Below are 20,000 nucleotides of genomic sequence, written 5' to 3'. Positions count from 1 at the left end.
TAGTTTTTAGGGTAGCTTGCAAGTTCACTCTTAAGTAGGAGCATTGTTTTTCCTGTTGTTAGCTAGGCTGGTGTCTGTTCGGGGTGCTCAAATAAATAGTTCTTACTCATGGCTAAATGTTCATGCAAAGATGTTAATACTTTTAGCCAGAAGTTTTCTTAACTTTGTTACAGTCTCTCTGGCTGTTACTTCATCCCATTTCATATCCTGTACCTTTAAACTTCTTATTCTTTCTTTTACTTCTTCTATCCATTTAGAATCGTTGTTATGTTCCACAGGATTTTCCTAAATATTTCTTCAAAATGTATCTGTTTCTTCTTTTTTTTTGGTCGTCTTTCAATTCCTTGTACCTTGTTTCCCAGTTCTCTATAAAACTTTTTTGTGTCATCAATAAATTGCTTATTTTGTACTTTTCTTTTTGTATTTATTATGTATCTTCTAAGTTTTTCTGCCTGTGCTGATATTTTTAGTTTATTATTTGCGATAATGCATGATACATCCTAATCCATTATAATATTGTGCATTGCTTTTATCATGTCTATCTTTCTAAGTATTTTTGTTGATCTGTTCCCTCTTCTGTACTCTTCTAACAGAGCCACTTCTTGTCTTAATTGCGCTATAGTTTTCTCTATTCGATACTTCCATGATGACATTCGATTTCTCCCTGTCCTTTCCCTCACTATCCTGTGCTCTTGTGGCAAGACTTTATCTGTTATTAACTTGGCTGCACAGTAATGTATCTTATTTACTTCTGTTATATCATATGAATCTCTATGGATAGCCCTAATTACTGTGTTCATTTGTTTTATCAAACTTCTAACTTGTGGGGTTTTATTGACCTTCTGCTGTTTATGTCTTTTGAACAATATAAATCTAATTACACTAATGTGTTTACCACAGTTGATAGTGCTTGTGCCACTGTTTTTGTCAGGAAAATGAACAAAATCAAGAGAGACATGAACGAGTATGCCAAAAACAAGGCATACCTGTTTTCAGCTGGTTCCCATACCAATGACTGTGAAAGAACCAATAGTGAGGCAGCTGGTGAGGGGGAAGTGATCTGAGAGATGAGATTACATCAGCAGCAGCGTACGCATTCTCAACCGTTTAACCAGAATGATGATGGACTGAGATGGTCCGAGAGGTTGAGAAGTAAGGAACAGCAGCTCCATTTTTTGGGGAAAACCTACAGAGACTATGTTGTTCAGGGGGCCAGACCGAAAAATGGGAGAAGCAGGAGTCAGCGGTTGAACAACTAATTGATATGACTTTGGCACTAATGAATTCCGTAAGTGCTAATAATGACTGTATAGCCGTAAATTGTATAAATGGACAGGCACAAGCCATTAATGACTATAATTTAAACAGTGAGACTGATGCATTATATATTTCTGAAGGCATGGTCAGTGACAATGAAAAGGGACATTATTACAAAAGTTAACGGCAATGCAATTATTCATGATGTATTGGGGAATTTATGCACAGACATAGAAGTAGTAAATTGTATAAATGAACAGACACAAGCTATTAATGAATGTAATTTAAATAGTGGGACTGATGCATTATATATTTTTGAAGGTATGGTTGATGATAATGAAAATGTGTTTTTATCAAGGGACAGTATTGTAAAAGGTAATGGCAATGTGATCTTTCATGATGTATTGAGTAATGTATGCACAGACACAGGAGTAGCCATTAATACCATTGATAATTTTGATAAAATGGCGACTGTGATTGAACCCTGTGTAGTATTGAATGAGACACAGGACTTTAAAGTCTGTAATTACTTGGGTAAAACAATAGGTATTGAGCATGCTAATCTCTTAGCAAAAGGTTTTACTTTCGTACCTAGCAGGAGGAGAAAAATAGCTGACACATTAATAGATCTTAAGTGCTTTACTTGAAAACTTAATTTGAAAGTATGGTTTAATGCTACACCCTGGATGCAGAGGGGGCTAAACTTAAAAAACCTAGTGTTTTTAACCATCCTATGAATAGCTTGATAAGAATTTACGAGAAAGCATGTGAAAAGGAGATTAGGCATGCATATAAACAAAATAAAAATAAAAAATATGTTAGTAACCTTACAAAGGATGAGGAGAATTTGTTAATGGATTTAGCCAGGGATATTAACATTCATACCATGAAGTCAGACAAGGGTAATGGAATGGTCATTATGGACAGAGAGGATTGCCTAAATGGTATGAATGTTATTTTAATGGATGGAACATATGAGGAGGTATCATTAAATGAAATACATATAACATATAAGAAGACAGACCTCTGTTTGGATGACATACTGTATCAAGGAGAGACTAATGAAAACGAATTTAGATATATGATTAATCAGCATCCTATGGTTTCTAATATATTTGGGATACCCAAGATCCATAAAGGACTAAATAACCCTAAGTTTAGACCAATAGTGGATGGAAAGTGGTCAAAAACTTGCTTCATTAGTAAATTCCTGGATTTTCATTTACAAAAAGGGTTGATGGCTTTTCCCTATATAACAAGAGATTCATGGAAATTCTTGGAAAAGCTGGATAAGTTAACATTAGATGAAAACATTATTATGGTTACCATTGACGTTTGTAATTTATTTTCTGTTATTCCCCACCACGAAGGTTGTGAATGGTTAGAGACCCAGCTAATTTAGAGACCCAGCTAATTAAGACAGGGGTGTATGAACAGGATGATATAAGTAGGTATGTTACCCTTATGGAGGTTGTCCTAAATAACAACTACATTTATTTTGAAGGACAATATTATAAACAGCTAACGAGTGTTGCAATGGGGGTAGCATGTGCCCCCATTTTTGCTAACTATGTTATGTTCTTCTGGGAACAGCAGTGTATAATGGAAGGGGTGTCAAGTAAGATTCAATAGTATACTAAGTTTTTGGATGACCCATTTGTTACATGGAAGGGTACTGAATTTGAGCTTAAACAATTTTTTGAATATATAAACACTACAAAAATTTTTTTTAAATTTACATACACCTATAGTGGTACACACATTACTTATTTAGATGTGGATTTGACATTTAATAAAAAAAGAAAAAAAGTTGAACTCGGCCATTTATAGGAAGCCGACCTTCTCAAATTCCTACCTGGAATATAATAGCTGGTACCCAGCCCACCAGAAAAAATCAATTGTGAAAGGGAAGATGGTACGGGCTGCCAGGATGATTACCATGGATGATGAATTTATTAATGAATTGCTTTTTATCAAACAGCTTTTCAGTAAGAGAGGGTATCCATATGATATGTTGAATAAAATATGTGAAGGAGTTAAACAAAAATGTAAGACTGGCTTTTATAGGCCAATTTTAGCAGGTGGGGATGGATTAAGTGTGAGGTTGTATAGTTTAAGGGAAGGTGGCATGAATAATGATTATTCAGTGAGTTTTATAACAACGTTCAATCTGGATACTTGTAATGTCATAGATATTATTCAAAATAACTGGAAAATTATGGATTATGACCAAAATGTAGGACAGAGAGTAGGTAAACTGCCTAAGATAGTTTACAAGAATTAGAACTCGTTTAAGAATATCCTGGAGGCAGCTGGTCATGTAAACAATGTGTTTAAACATAGAAGTAAAGGGAATTTTAAATGCAGAATGTGTGCATTTTGTCCACATATATTGGAAACAGGTGACCAGTTTAAGTTAAATGACACATCTATTTTCATAAATGTGCATTATAATTGTTGTAGCCTTAATGTTGTGTGTGTGGCAAAGTGTCAGCAATGTCCCATATTCTATGTAGGAAAAACCAGTAGGCTTTTTAAAAACAGAATTGCTTAACATCTACTGGATATAAGCCATGGTAGGATGACCAATGCCTTAAGCAGGCATATAAGAGAGTATAGGGACCATGAATTTAAGTTTTTAGTTATTCAGCAAGTTGTTAAGGATTTTCAGGGAAGAACCTTGGATATTCATTTAGATATATGTTAAAATGGCAACTGCGTTTAAATGCAACTGAGTACCCGGGCATTGATGAAGCCACTACCATTACGTGTGTTTTAAAGTTGAAAACATTTATGGGATAGAATATGTACAGGCAGGATGGAGTGGGTGGAGAAGAGTGTCACGAGTGATTTGTGACAGACGAGTAAAAGTAAGAGTGAAAAGGAAGGTCTACAAGAGGGTAGTGAGACCAGCTATGTATGTTATACGGGTTGGAGACAGTGGCATTGACAAAAAGGCAGGAGTCAGAGCTGGACGTGGCAGAGTTAAAGATGTTAAGATTTGCACTGGGTGTGACGAGGGTGGACAGGATTAGGAATCAGTATATTAGAGGGTCAGCCCAGGTTGGAAGGTTTGGAGACAAAGCCAGAGAGGCAAGATTACGTTGGTTTGGACATGTGCTGAGGAGGGATGCAGAGTATATTGGGAAAAAGATGCTAAGGATGAAGCTGCCAGGTAACAGGAAAAGAGGAAGGCGTAAGATAAGGTTTATGGATGTGGTGAGAGAGGACATGCAGGTGGCCCCTAACGGGAGCAGCCGAAAGAAGAAGATATATATATATATATATATATATATATATACTTTCAGAGTATAAATATATATATATATATATATATATATATATATATATATATATATGTATATATATGTATTTTACATATTTTTAGAAACTTTTTTATATATTAATATATTTTTATAATTGTCAATTAATTAGTTAATTGTTTAATTATGCTGTTACTTAAAGGCTGGGTGGGGATGTATGGAGTGTTCTGAGGAAGTCCCTTGAAGTGGGAAGAAAGCACTTAACTGACATTAAAGTTTGTACTCTTCAGTTCCTGTGCTGTGCTTTGTTTAGTTTATTTGTTTCATTGATCTTAATATGTCTATGCATCTCAATTAAATCAAGCAACTCTTCTCTTAATATAATTTTTTTCTAAACTGAGGGCACATTCTTTGTTTGCCATTTTCAGCAAGCATTCTATAAAAAGTTCCAAAGCTTCTTCCTGTGGCAAGTTCTCTTCAGTTTCACAATATGTCATGCATTGCTCTTTCATATGGGAACTCACTGGCCTATCACTCCACGACATTGACTGTATCAGAGTTGCCATAGTTTCCTGTTCTTTCTGTTGCTGTATAGCTCCAACTGAATCTTTGTACTGGTTTCCTATGGGAGGCTCCAAAGTATTTTCATATGTCTGCTAATTAGATGCTTCCTGCTCCACTGATTTCTCCTTAATTTGGGTGTCCATTGCTCTATCCTGTTGTGTTGTTATCTGAGTTAAATTTTTTACACTAAACCCTTCGCTTTGCAGGTACTCCATAATCTCAGTTTCTATTTCTTTAACTTCTCCGTTACTAATCCTCTTTTCTACTTTTCCTCTTTGTTTTCTTATTGTTTTGTGCAAAAGAATAGGCATTTAAGCTTATTTAATGGGTTAGCAAATAGGGTTTAGGGTAGTTAAGCTCTAAATTTCTAGATGGACATTTTGGCAATGAAGTGATCCACTGCCTACATGAGTTGCTAAGATTCATTTGAATGCATGTTGTTAAGTAAGGAAGAACAGAATTGAGGGTTATTGTTTGTCTTTGTTTTGTATTGTACTAATTAGTGGGACATGGGCTGCAGGACTAATCTCAGATGTAGAGTAGGATATACAGAGGTGGGTAGGCTTGGATCTGTGCTTCGTGGAGAAGGGCTCCTCACAGAGTCTGAGCACCTTCCCATGCAGGTCACCTTGGTGTCAGTAAAGTTATGCAGTGAGGTGTTCTCTTTTATGCTGAAAGGACTATGCCTCTAATTAGCTTATGTAACTGTACTCACATGGTGTCCATATTAAAGGACCACACTCCAGATCCCTCGATGAAGTTTGCATTCTGTTTCAGATATACCGTATCTTTAGAAATGCCTTTCCCTGCCTCAGAGTAGAGAATCTTTGAGACTTTCCAGGAAAGATTGAGTTGATTTATATCAGCCCTAAAGGAGTCACTGTGTCATTTGAAAGAGAGACTGTATTTACTTATGTCATTTTTTATTGTTTAGTCACTAGATTGATTACTTTAACTGACGGTATTCAACAATGGCCCAAGCCTCTCAACAACAAAAAATTGTGCACTCTTTAAATCTAGGTTTTATTAAAAGTGTTGAATGTTATACAGGATTATAACATACACCTTGTACATGTTTTATGTAAAATAAGACAATAAACAGATAGACAGCATAAGCCAAGAAAAGAATTAAACATAAAACAAATATCCATGTGTCTGATAGTCAGATTACTAAGCATTCTGTTTAAAGAGTTAAAGCTCTTTATGTAATCAGTTTGCAATATTGTGATCACAGTTTGTTGTAAGAATATTTATAGCCAGATAACAATGCTAAACTTTGAAAGGAGGAAAGGAGGGTGGGGAGTAATGAGGCAATGTAAATAGGAAGTAACTTTTCAAGAGCACAGAAGAGAATTTTAATTAGTGTAATCAGATGAGAGGTGTTTCTGTAGGAGGATAGGGAAGCTCACACAGTGGGCGCAAGGGGGATCATGTATGTGCAGACAGAGGGCATAGGATATTAGCTTTGTCAGCTCGCAGTTCACACATGTGTCTTTGCCACTGGCCTAGGGGGTTCCAGGCAGAAAGTCTATGATTAGAGAATCTTACATTGAAGTATGCTGTGTAATTCTCTGTATAAGTGTACTATCACAGGATATGTAGTGCACAATGCTTAAAGTATAGTGACTTAACTTCAGCATTATTTAGGTGCTTTTTAGCAAACCACCACTAAGATTAGATCAACGTATAAAATATGCAGAATAAATAAATCAATAAAGTAGACAGAGAAGCAATTAATATAGTTGATAAAAGTCAGTTCAGTTAGTAATGAGTGGAAACAATACTTCTGCCAATAAATTGTAATTAAAAGGACTAAATAGATAAAGGAAATAAAAAATAGACTATTAAAGAATACCCTGAAATGATATGATGTAGTTTTGGTACAAACCATCTCAAATGAAAAAAAAAACAATTCAAAGATCTGTGGAACTATACCTGCGTGGAATATTCTCTCAGCCATCATGGCAGTATATTGCACTGATGTGGGGCATAACATATGCCAGTGCAGAATATTCCCTCAGCCATCATGGCAGTATGTTGCACTGATGTAAGGCATGATGTATTCCAGTATGGAATATTCCCTCAGCCATCATGGCAGTATGTCGCACAGATGTGGGGCATGTCGTATGCCAGTGTGGACTATTCCCTCACCCATCATGGCAGTATGTCACACTGATGTGGGGCATGAAGTATGCCAGTATTCCCTCAGCCATCATGGCATTATGTTGCCCTGATGTGGGGCATGGGTTACAAAATAGCAGTTGACATCATTCTTCAAATGTACCTCTGGAATGTCCAGCAGCCCCCAGGTGTCAGACTGCATTGCCAGGGTAGGATAATGCTGAACTATGAGCTTGCTATGGTAAGTGAGACCTAAATGGTGTATGGACAACTATAGTAATGGTCTTAAATATAATACAACTACAATGCAAGTATATTTAATTAAAAGTTATGATATTTAGAGTAAGACAAGTTCTTCCTTTTATAAGGAGCCAGTTTGTTCTATTTTGTATATGACTTCTCTTATTTAATTGCTACTGGTATTTTGAGTTTCTAATGCCGTGACAGGCATGGACTCCATTCCCAAGTCAAAGTATGATTAGAGTTCATGAAATTAGTATTGTTTCAGTCTTTGATTTAGTAAAGCATGCTCTTCTCAGGCCCGCAACGTGCCCAGAACTCCCTCCTTCTGTAATTCATATGGGGTTACATGGACTGATAATAAATCTAAGTATGATGTTAACTTTTTTATGAGACCCATTGCTGCTACTACCGTTGGAACTGTCTGGTTATCTTTCTTCAACATTGCTCTCATTTCTGCCTGGAAATCCTGGTATTTTATGGCTTTGTGTATCTCTGTACTTAAATCACTATAATCACTGGGTGTAGCAATTGCAATGATCAATGCTAGTTTTGTCTTTATATCATGGACTACTAGATCTGGTTTTCTCACATCTGTTTTTGAACTTATGATAATTGGTGATCCCATGTGATACAAATGTCATCATTCTCTACAATGCTTGGTGTTTCATGGTTCCAATGCTTCTCAGCTATATAAAAAGTCTTTTGGCTTTTCCTGGTTATGGGTCGCCACAGCAGAACTCCGGTCTGCTCATGATTGGCAGTGGATTTTTACGGTGCCAAGTTGCCAGCCCAATGACCAACCTTCAAAGAAGGCACACCCATTCACGCTCGTACCTAACTGCATGTCTTTAGCATCACTCGTCCATGGGGAGGACATGCACACTCCAGACAGAAGACGCTCCAGCCGTGAATCGAATGGGAGAACCTCTTGCTGTGAGGCGACAATGCTAACCGCTGCACCACTGTGGCCATCAATGCTTCTCAGCTATATGACAGTTATAATTCATCCTATTAGCCAGTAGGGTAAATCTATATATTTTATTAAGTAGGACTTGAAGCACATAAAAGTTCCTTATGTACGAATAAACATGAAGTGGGAGTCCATGTTCTATTAAAAGTTGCAGGACCCCTGTTCATGTAGCAGTTCTATCAACAGGGTTAAGAAAATTCAGTTTTATTTCTAATACAGAATTCTGTCAGTTGATTACATTTTTATTGTATTAATATGGTGTTGTAAGTGCACAAGTCCATATAGTTGAAACTAATCATTATTTCCATGATGAGCTATCGTGATTGCCAATATATACCATATTTCAGAAAAACATTTAATTTAGTGAGCATTCCAGTTCAAAGTGACAGTTGTGTAGCTAAAGGTATTCCACCATTAAAATACAAGTTCCATTATGGAGCTGGATATCGTAAGTGGAAGGGGCCTTGCTAAATCTCTTAAAAGGTGCTAGGAAAGCGTTAATTGGCTTTATTCATGTTTTTCATTCTTGTCCTGCTGACAATGTTCAAAGTCTTCTAGGCGAAACTGCAGTAGTTTTGTTAGGAACAAGCAAGCTTTAAACGATCACGTTGTTATATATCGAAGTATGAAAATGATCTCCATCTGAATACAAATGTTTACAAACACTGAAAGGAAGACCTGGGTACCTTATTCAGTGTTCACTGAAGTTCCAGAGAAGTATTTTTCAAACTAGATTTCAAAATTCAACGTTAAAAGCCTCTGTAATACTTTAAGCAAGGAAACAACACAAGTCTTGGTTAGATCAGGAAGGATTCCATCAATCAATTGGTAGGCTATGATCAATATTGATTTGAATTTTATAAGTAAGCACCCAAAATGCAGTAGTGGTACTGCTTTCCCTTTCTGAAGTCAGGCTAGTACTCTATCAGAATCTCATATCTGTACTGACACTCATGCATTTGCAAGATTATAATCCTCTTAAATGGTCTGCAAAGTGCTGATTATGGGACTGAAGAGCTCAGCAAAGGAAAGCATGATTAGTTTTTGAGTTGATGAGGCTATCCAAGTCTCTGAATATGGTTACAAAAGACCTGAGAATGACCAGTTCATTCATTATCAAATAAATAAAGTTAAATCTCCTCCTAACATCATAACATTGCTGTGGTGAAATGACACGCATTCCCCTATAGTCCTTAGAGCTTTATTGTATGGAACTTTGTACTGGTGAGTGAGTCACTCTTGGAAAACTGGTCCAAGGGGGATGTAGGCAAACAATAATCTACAATGTGACCCCCAGTGATGGTTTGTTTGAAGAATCAGCAAATGTTGCTTGCACGAGGGATATCAGATCTTACCATGACACTGTAGGAGTGTTTGCCTCTACGTATCTGATGGCTGGGTAACCCAGATAATCTAGATGGACTCAGCATAAAAAAAAAAAAGCTACTTGAAATCAATGTGCGGGCACCCAAAAGGTGAAGGCTGTGGCAGGTGTAATGCCAGTCAAAAGGCAGGCAGGAATAGGTTGAATTATGATGGCCTAGACCCAGGCAATGGAAGATGAGTCTTGAGACATGGAATGTCACTGTAGTGCCGTGAGATTGAAAAATATCAGGTAGCTAAAATAAGTCTTCTCTTTACACAAACTGTTGGTTCTGGAACCAGGGCTTGTTGAATAGGGATAGTCTTTATCCTGCTCTGAAGCTGACCACCATGAGGCACACAGAGAAGATATAAAGATGATTCCAAGTCCCCGAGTGCATGCCATAAGGTGGAGATTGTTCAAGAAGACAGGATGGCTACCTCAATGTGACTTCATGCTGCAGAAAACAAAAAAAAAGCCTTTTCACTAGTAACGTTATATGCACCTAACAGCTCTTCAGCATATGCATATTCATCCTTTTCACAAACCATGGGTACATGTCTTGATAGTGTGCTGCCTACTGACTCTGTAGTCCTATCAATGGGTGTAGTGTGTGATAGGTACCACCTCCTGATTCTGTAGTCCTGCCCAGGGGTGTGGTATTTGATAGGTACCACCTCCTGATTCTTTAGTCCTGCCCATGGATGTGATAGTTGATAGTGTGCCACCTATTGTCTCTGTAGTTCTGTTGGAAGACTGTTGATGTAGTGCTTCATGGGATGGCACCTCCTGATTCTGTAGTCCTGCCCATGGGTGTTGTGTTTGATAGGTACTACCTGCTGATTCTGTAGTCCTGCCCATGGATGTGATAGTTGATAGTGTGCCACCTATTGACTCTGTAGTTCTGTTGGAAGACTGTTGGTGTAGTGCTTTATAGGATGACACTTCTGGATTCTGTAGTCCTGCCCAGGGGTGTGAGGTGTGATAGGGTACCAGCTACTGATTCTGTAGTCCTGCCCATGGGTGTAGTGTTTGATAGGTATCACCTTCTGATTCTGTAGTCCTGCCCATGGATGTGATAGTTGATAGTGTACCACCTATTGACTCTGTAGTTCTATTGGAAGACTGTTGGTGTAGTGCTTTATAGGATGCCACTTCCTGATTCTGTAGTCCTGCCCAGGGGTGTGAGGTGTGATAGGGTACCAGCTACTGACTCTGTAGTCCTGCCCATGGGTGTGGTGTTTGATAGGTATCACCTTCTGATTCTGTAGTCCTGCCCATGGATTTGGTAGTTGATAGTGTGCCACCTATTGACTCTGTAGTTCTATTGGAAGACTGTTGGTGTAGTGCTTCATAGGTTGCCACCTCCTGATTCTGTAGTCCTGACCATGGGTGCAGTGTTTGATAGGTACCACCTCCTGATTCTGTAGTCCTGCCCATGGGTGTGGTGTTTGATAGGTACCACCTCCTGATTCTGTAGTCCTGCCCATGGATGTGGTAGTTGATAGTGTTCCACCTATTGACAGTGTAGTGCTATTGAAAGACTGTTGGTGTAGTGCTTCATAGGATGCCACCTCCTGATCCTATAGTCCTGCCCAGGGGTGTGGGGTCTGATACGGTACCAGCTACAGGCTCTGTAGTCCTGCCCATGGTTGTGGTGTTTGATAGGTACCACCTTCTGATTCTGTAGTCCTGCCCATGGATGTGGTAGTTGATAGTGTACCACCTATTGACTCTGTAGTTCTATTGGAAGACTGTTGGTGTAGTGCTTTATAGGATGCCACCTCCTGATTCTGTAGTCCTGCCCATCGGTGCAGTGTTTGATAGGTACCACCTCCTGATTCTGTAGTCCTGCCCATGGGTGTGGTGTTTGATAGGTACCACCTTCTGATTCTGTAGTCCTGCCCATGGGTGCAGTGTTTGATAAGTACCACCTCCTGATTCTGTAGTCCTGCCCAGGGGTGTGGTGTTTGATAGGTACCACCTCCTGATTCTGTAGTCCTGCCCATGGTTGTGGTGTTTGATAGGTACCACCTTCTGATTCTGTAGTCCTGCCCAGGGGTGTGGTGTTGATAGCTATCACCTTCTGATTCTGTAATCCTGCCCATGGATGTGGTAGTTGATAGTGTGCCACCTATTGACTCTGTAGTTCTGTGGGAAGACTGTTGGTGTGGTGCTTCATAGGATGCCACTTCCTGATTCTGTAGTCCTGCCCATGGGTGTAGTGTTTGATAGGTACCACTTCCTGATTCTGTAGTCCTGCCCATGGGTGTAGTGTTTGATAGGTACCACCTCCTGATTCTGTAGTTCTGCCCAGGGGTGTGGTGTTTGATAGGTACCACCTTCTGATTCTGTAGTCCTGCCCATGGATTTGGTAGTTGATAGTGTGCCACCTATTGACTCTGTAGTTCTATTGAAAGACTGTTGGTGTACTGCTTCATAGGATGCCACCTCCTGATTCTGTAGTCCTGCCCATGGGTGTGGTGTTTGATAGGTACCACCTCCTGATTCTGTAGTCCTGCCCAGGGGTGTGGTGTTGATAGCTATCACCTTCTGATTCTGTAGTCCTGCCCATGGATGTGGTAGTTGATAGTGTGCCACCTATTGACTCTGTAGTTCTGTGGGAAGACTGTTGGTGTGGTGCTTCATAGGATGCCACTTCCTGATTCTGTAGTCCTGCCCATGGGTGTGGTGTTTGATATGTACCACCTCCTGATTCTGTAGTTCTGCCCAGGGGTGTGGTGTTTGATAGGTACCACCTTCTGATTCTGTAGTCCTGTCCATAGATGTGGTAGTTGATAGTGTGCCACCTATTGACTCTGTAGTTCTATTGGAAAACTGTTGGTGAGTGCTTCATAGGATGCCACCTCCTTATTCTGTAGTCCTGCCCATGGGTGCAGTGTTTGATAGGTACCATCTCCTGATTCTGTAGTCCTGCCCAGGGGTGTGGGTTTTGATATGGTACCAGCTACAGACTCTGTAGTCCTGCCCATGGTTGTGGTGTTTGATAGGTACCATCTTCTGATTCTGTAGTCCTGCCCATGGATGTGGTAGTTGATAGTGTGCCACCTATTGACTCTGTAGTTCTATTGGAAGACTGTTGGTGTAGTGCTTCATAGGATGCCACCTCCTGATTCTGTAGTCCTGCCCATGGATGTAGTATTTGATAGGTACCACCTCCTGATTTTGTAGTCCTGCCCAGGGGTGTGGTGTTTGATCGATATCACCTTCTGATTCTGTAGTCCTGCCCATGAATGTGGTAGTTGATAGTGTGCCACCTATTGACTCTGTAGTTCTATTGAAAGACTGTTGGTGTAGTGCTTCATAGGATGCCACCTCCTGATTCTGTAGTCCTGCCCAGGGGTGTGGGGTTTGATACGGTACCAGCTACAGACTCTGTAGTCCTGCCCATGGTTGTGGTGTTTGATAGGTACCACCTTCTGAGTCTGTAGTCCTGCCCATGGATGTGGTAGTTGATAGTATGCCACCTATTGACTCTGTAGTTCTATTGAAAGACTGTTGGTGTAGTGCTTCATATGATGACACCTCCTGATTCTGTAGTCCTGCCCAGTGGTGTGGGGTTTGATACGGTACCAGCTACAGACTCTGTAGTCCTGCCCATGGTTGTGGTGTTTGATAGGTACCATCTTCTGATTCTGTTGTCCTGCCCAGGGGTGTGGTGTTTGATAGGTATCACCTCCTAATTCTGTAGTCCTGCCCAGGGGTGTGGTGTTTGATAGGTATCACCTCCTAATTCTGTAGTCCTGCCCAGGGGTGTGGTATTTGATAAGGTACCACCTACTAATCTTCTTCTATGAAAGGCTGGTAAAGGCTGTTCTTTTGTACCTAGGATTATGTCAGGATTTTGTCATATCCCTCTACATTCCTAAGTGGAGGGGAGGAAGAAAAAAATGAATGGGGCAATGCTGGAAAATGACAAATGTCATCAGTAGCGCAAACATGGATGAGCACAAGTTCTAGGAAGGTGGCTAGACAGACCTGGGAAAAAAGAAAACATACAGTGAGGGTGACCTGGGAATTCTTAAATTGATACTTCTGTGTGGGATGAGTTAAACTGGAAGCTCTTGAAAAGCTTTTTTTCCACGTATCTTAGGAGCATGGGGATGCAGAGTCCAAATGAGCACTGTTCACAGCCTCAGTAGTTGGATTAAGACTATGGGCAAGAACATGAGACAATAAGGCAGTCAGTGTTTGCTGTGTGTGTAATCTTAGAACCAACCCTGCAGCATATCCTATTTTTCACTTCAACAAAGCATTTATTGTTTAACTATACAGGCAACTATCACAGTGGGTTAAGGATAAAAATTTGAAAGAAAGTAGTAGAGGAGATTAGCTAATTTTGATATTAGCAGATTAGCAGATTAGGTTCAGTTAAAAGTCTAGACGCCAGAGGACAGGTTGGGGGTAGAAACAAAAGGGATTATGTGAACAGAGACAAGCCTTTCCCTCTTGGGAGGAAAACTGAGGAGTTTTTCTCTGTCTAGCAGCCTCTAGGTAGAGCCCAGAGGATCTACAGAAGGAAGGCAGTATGTCTGGGGTTCATCAGACTCCTATTTTTGGGGCACAAACATTGTGCATACTTCTTGCACTTATGTGATCATATGCCATGTCCCAGGAAAATGAGCAATGTAGGTGGGATATAACACAGCTTCATTGCCCTGTGGTGTTGTGTTGATCAGGTCTCCATTCCTCAGACCTCATCCCTGTAAAGAGAACAAAATGAGCAAAATGACCATTGAAGAGGCCCAGAACACTTGGAATTATTAAGGAAGGAGACAACCAAAGTGCATGCAAATCCTGCATTGTACAAGTTTATATACATGTATATCGAACTCTGATAATATCTGCATATTGTAAAAGTATGAGCCAGTCAATTTATCAGACGGAAAGGGAAACTTTGTTTTCAGATTCTGCAGATTCCAGGGTTTGTGGTGTTTGAAGGTTTATGCTTGATTTATTTGTTATATTAATTAGTTGTAAGTGTGTGTGTGTGTGTGTGTGTGTGTGTGTGTGTGTGTGTGTGTGTTTGTGTCTGTGTGTGTGTGGGGGGGGGGGTTGGGGTGGGGTGGGGTGGGAGCAGGGTGTTTGGTCCTACATAAAATTTCATATTGTATGTATATTTCTCTGTGTGATGGCCCACCACTGGACCAGTAATCAAGGAGCCTCAATTCTCATCACTGGCACCAGTGGGGGACGTACACTAGAAGGATGCCAAGCACACAACAGTATTTCCAGATGCAGCTCTCTGCATCAAGTGCAATTTCCCTTAAGAGCACACAGAGACCACAGTCAGTCCGGGGCTGGTTTCTCCCTCTTTCTCCAGATCCTCAGTATAATTGCTGGCACAGCTATAGAGTTGAGTCCTTAGCCAGGGTTCCAAGCCAAGTCCTCCAACACTCTGCTCTGCTCAACCAATGCTTTGTGTCCCTGTCCAAGTAGCTGACACACACACTCCTGGAGATTTGTTTTACACTCACACACACACACACACACACACACACACACACACACACACACACACACACACACACACCCGAGGAAGGCTGGCACAGGTTTACTAGCTATGCCCCCTTCTGATCAGATTATAAGATAGTTATCACTGCCACCAGTACTCCTTATCAGCTACTTTAAGGCCTTTAACAAAGGGTTTCCAATCTTACTGTGTAATGTTACTATAAATACAAATGATAGTTTGACTAAGAGCAAGGCTATTAGGAGTGGCTGCAGTGTCAACAAATAAATAGGCAAGTGCTCACAGAACTTAAATATCTCTAGATATATCAGCTACAATGTAATGTTCAAATATATTTAATAATGAATAATAAAATAAGACAATACTAAATATATAGTTACAGTGACATCAGAGTTCAAAATCACAGGAAATATTTAAAACAACATTGCAGGACAGTCTGAAATAAATAAAGAAAAAATATCTAAGCTAAGCTTTGCTATATTCCTGACTATATCTAAGAGAATTATGCTGTCCCCTAGACTTACTTACTCAGAACAAGGTGGATGTGGTAAATGGTTCTTGTCAGGTCCAAGACAGAATATGGAATGCTGTCTCTCACTCAGACACCTCTCAAATTAGTATCCCAAGTATCACTCCTGGGATAGCTTGCAGAATTAAATAATTTCTTGTCATGTGATTCTATCCCAGGTAAACCCCCCCCCCCACCACCACTGCTGAAAACTAGCAGTATTTGGCATCCACCTGTGAAAATACATAGACACAGGCTTTTCCTCAGATCTTTGGTGAATGGTGGAAGTTATAAAAACAATAAAACACTTCCAAGACAATACAGAAAGCTCCTTAGTTTTAGATAGTGTGTCTCCTTGCTGCAATGAAGTTAACTTCCTACATTCAGGTTTCCCCTGTAAAAATATATACATTTAACCAAGTACAATAGTGTAAGTTTAAATCCAGCTCCAGACAAGTGACAAGTGGAGTACCTCAGGGTTGAGTCCTGGGACCGCTCTTGTTTGGCATCTACTTCTCTGAAGTACAGGCCAACACTAAGGGAATCTGGCTAACAAAGTTCGCAGATGACTACAAACTGGGAGCCATTATTGAATCCCCAAATGATGTGGATATTCTACAAAAAGGCCTTACAGAAACAGATGCCTGGTTCCAGAGTCATGGGCTCAAGCTGAATGCCAAGAAATGTATAGTTATCCTCTTTGGGAAAAAACATGTACCCATGAATTACCACATAGGTGGCAGTACACTAAACACTGAAAGTGTGATGAGAGACTTAGGGACACAGGTGGACAGTGGTCTCACCTTCGATAACCACATTGCCACAACAGTCAGGAAATCATTTTATGTGGCACACCTCATCACTAAGGGCTTTTCATCCAGAAAAAAAGGAGGTCATTGTCCCACTGTACTCATCTCTCATTAGACCCATTATAGATTACAATGCCCTCACAAGACATCTGCAGAAGCTGGAAAGGCCACAAAAATACCTCACTAAAAGAATCTTTCTTTTATCTTTGGCTGTTCCCATTAGGGGTCACCACAGCAGATTATCTGTTTCCATTTTTTCCTGTCCTCTGCATCTTGCTCTGTCACACCAACCACCTGCATGTCCTCTCTCACCACATCCATAAACCTTATCTTAGGCCTTTCTCTTTTCCTCTTACCTGGCAGCTTGGTCCTTAATATCCTTTTCCCAGTATACCCAGCATCTCTCCTCAGCACATGTCCAAACCAATGCAATCTCACCTCTCTGGCTTTGTCTCCAAACCGTCCAACCTGGGCTGACCCTCTAATATACTTATTCCTAATCCTGTCTACCCTCGTCACACCCAGTGCAAATCTTAACATCTTTAACTCTGCCACATCCAGCTCACAGGCCTAAAGCAGATGCCCTATGCTGACCATCTAAAAAAACTCCAGCTATACTCTGTGGCATATCATCTACTCAGAGGCAATCTCTGCTTAACATACAAGGTCATGTCAAACCCTGAGCTGTTGGACATGCTCCACTTAAAGAAATCCCAATCTCTCAGAGCCACATGCTCCAGGGATCTAAACCTTGTCATCACAATGAACAAACCATGCTGGAGGGATAGGTTCCTGACCCAGAGACTCCCCATACTCTGGAACAGACTGCCCATACATGTCAAACAGAGTGCCTCCTTGGCCCTCTTCAAATGCAACCTTGACAATTGCACGGGAGAGAGGAAATTCACCATGGGGATCACGTCAGTCACCCTGCTAGACAGGGGTCCAGGGAAGTAAATATTGTGGGAAGAAATATCCAGGGAATTGTTATGGCTAGGCTTGTATAGGCCCTAGGGGTGATAGCCTAGTACCAACCTATGAACCTATGAACCTATAAGTACATTTCTGTTCTAATCTAGTAGGGTAGACTGTGGATGCATTTCAAACAGCACTTTGTAAAATACTTTCAAACAGTTTGATATACACATGACATACAGTTCTAATACATTTGTAACACATGCATCCTGTATACATCACGTTGATATTGACAAATGACATATAATTATTTACAAAATTCTAGATAGCTGTGCTGGCAGTATCTCCTTTTGTTACACTTCTATATAAATCACGTTACTATTCACAAATGGCATATAATTACTTACAACATTCCAGCTAGCTGTGCTGGCAGTACCTCCTTTGTCACATTCTGTTACTGCTTCCTTTCTAGAAACTAATCCTGAAGATTCATAAATAATGTGTCCACTGTAGGGGCCAAGCCAACACTACTGAAACTGCATGCATAACAAGCAGCAATATTAATCATATATGTATGTGGTGTGGACAGTTGTGCATGATGAGGAGCCTCTTGCTATGGCCACAGGATAGACCCATGGCTAGATTGTGGTAAACCATGCTGTGGCTACTTTGAAATACAAGCAGCTGAAGTAAACAATGATGGCACTTGATGCCAGAATGTGGGCAGCATTGTTTAATGTTTATGAGATCAATGACAACATATATCTGAGAGAGAGATAGCTAGATAGATATATAGTCACATGTGTAATGGAAAGAAAAGTACCACTGAAGGCAGAGGGTGGAGTACAGGTTCCACTACAGCAAAAGAAGCCACAGAAATAGACAACATTAAGTGCTAATGGAAATGTGTAACAAAACAATTGTTGGAAGAGCAGATGGAAGAAAATGCTATGACAGCACGCGGCTTCTGAAACATTCAAAGGAACGGCGGGATACAATAAAGTAACATTATGTACCGACCTGTGTCAATCCTGATAACATCAGAAAGTCAGCAGCGGACCTGTACTGCATTGTGAATGTCATTATAAAAAGAATATATATTACTGGGGGGGGGGGGCAGACACTCTATAAATTTAGTCCATGTGCCATTATACCCACAGTTTACTAGGAATAGAAGCCACTGCAACAGTTAGAATGCAAGGGGCCAAAGAACACACAAATTGGGGAAATGTAGTACAACTGAAGATGGATCGCAAAACCAAAATTCCCACTGTGCTTTTGCAGCAGTACATTAACAAGGGAAGCCACTGCATCAGTCAGAGTATAAAGCACACATATCATGGAAATGTATCAAATGAGCAGAAGAAGGGGAAAAACAAAGGCCTCTAGGGAATTTAACCCATGACTTCCCCAGTGAATGTTTTCATAACAGTACATTACCAAGGGGAACCACTAAAACTGTTAGAGTTAAAGGAGTCATAAAATACATATATCAGGGGAAATGTAGCAAATGCTTATCTTAGACAGCAAACCAAAAGGTTCTAAAACAACATACAACCCCAGGGGGATTTGAAACCCCAAACCATTGAATTGGCACTGTAAGGACAACTACATGACAACACTGAGCTATTGAAGGAGGTCTTAGTACAGTTGCACAACTGATTAGAGTGTGCCAAGGATTTTTTATAATTTTTGCCATAGGAATGGAAGCCACAGTGGTACAGCGGTAGCGTGAAGCTGCCGTGGTACAGCGGTAGAGTTGTTGCCTCACAGCAAGAGGTTCTCCTGTTTGATTCATGGCTGGAGTGCCTTCTGTGTGGAGTCTGCATGTCCTCCCCGTGGTTGAGTGGCCTCAGAAAGACATGTGTGAATGGGCGTGCCTTCGCTGAAAGTTGGGCATCGGGCTGGCAAATTGGCACCATAAAAAAATCTACTGCCAATCATTAGCGGACCAGAGTTCCGCTGTGGCACCCCTAACCGGGAAAAGCCGAAAACACAAACAACAACATGGAGTGACATTTCTCTGTGGTTGTGTATGGTCATCTACTGTACATATTTCTCTTCAACTGCCACGCAATGTATGACCACATAATGATGATTTTTATTTATATGCTTATTCTCAGCATTTATGTGGTGTGTCTACTTTTTGACCCTGGCATAGGTTGAAAATGTGGGCATAGGACAGACAGAGATAAAAAAGTGACTCAAGCATAGAGTACAACACAAGATAAGTAAACATAGAATAAAGAGGATGGAGACGGGACAGAAACCAATATCTTTCAGCTTCCTAGCTCAACAATGGCAGTATAATCCAGTAAACATATTAGGTTACAAAAGTACCAAACTCTCTCATATAATTTATACATTAATGGCAGGAATGTTTACTTTCAGGGGTGCTGAACACAGGATGGCAAGAAAAGTGAAACACACATGAATTGATCTGAACCCCTGCCTATGTCATTGATATTCTGTAGGCTAGGGTATTAGCAAGGT

Source organism: Protopterus annectens, chromosome 1.part1, assembly GCF_019279795.1.
Source record: "Protopterus annectens isolate FY-2018-M chromosome 1.part1, PAN1.0, whole genome shotgun sequence".
Lineage (NCBI taxonomy): Eukaryota > Metazoa > Chordata > Ceratodontiformes > Protopteridae > Protopterus > Protopterus annectens.
The sequence above is the reverse complement of the archived record's forward strand: the minus strand, read 5'-3'. Positions refer to the sequence as shown.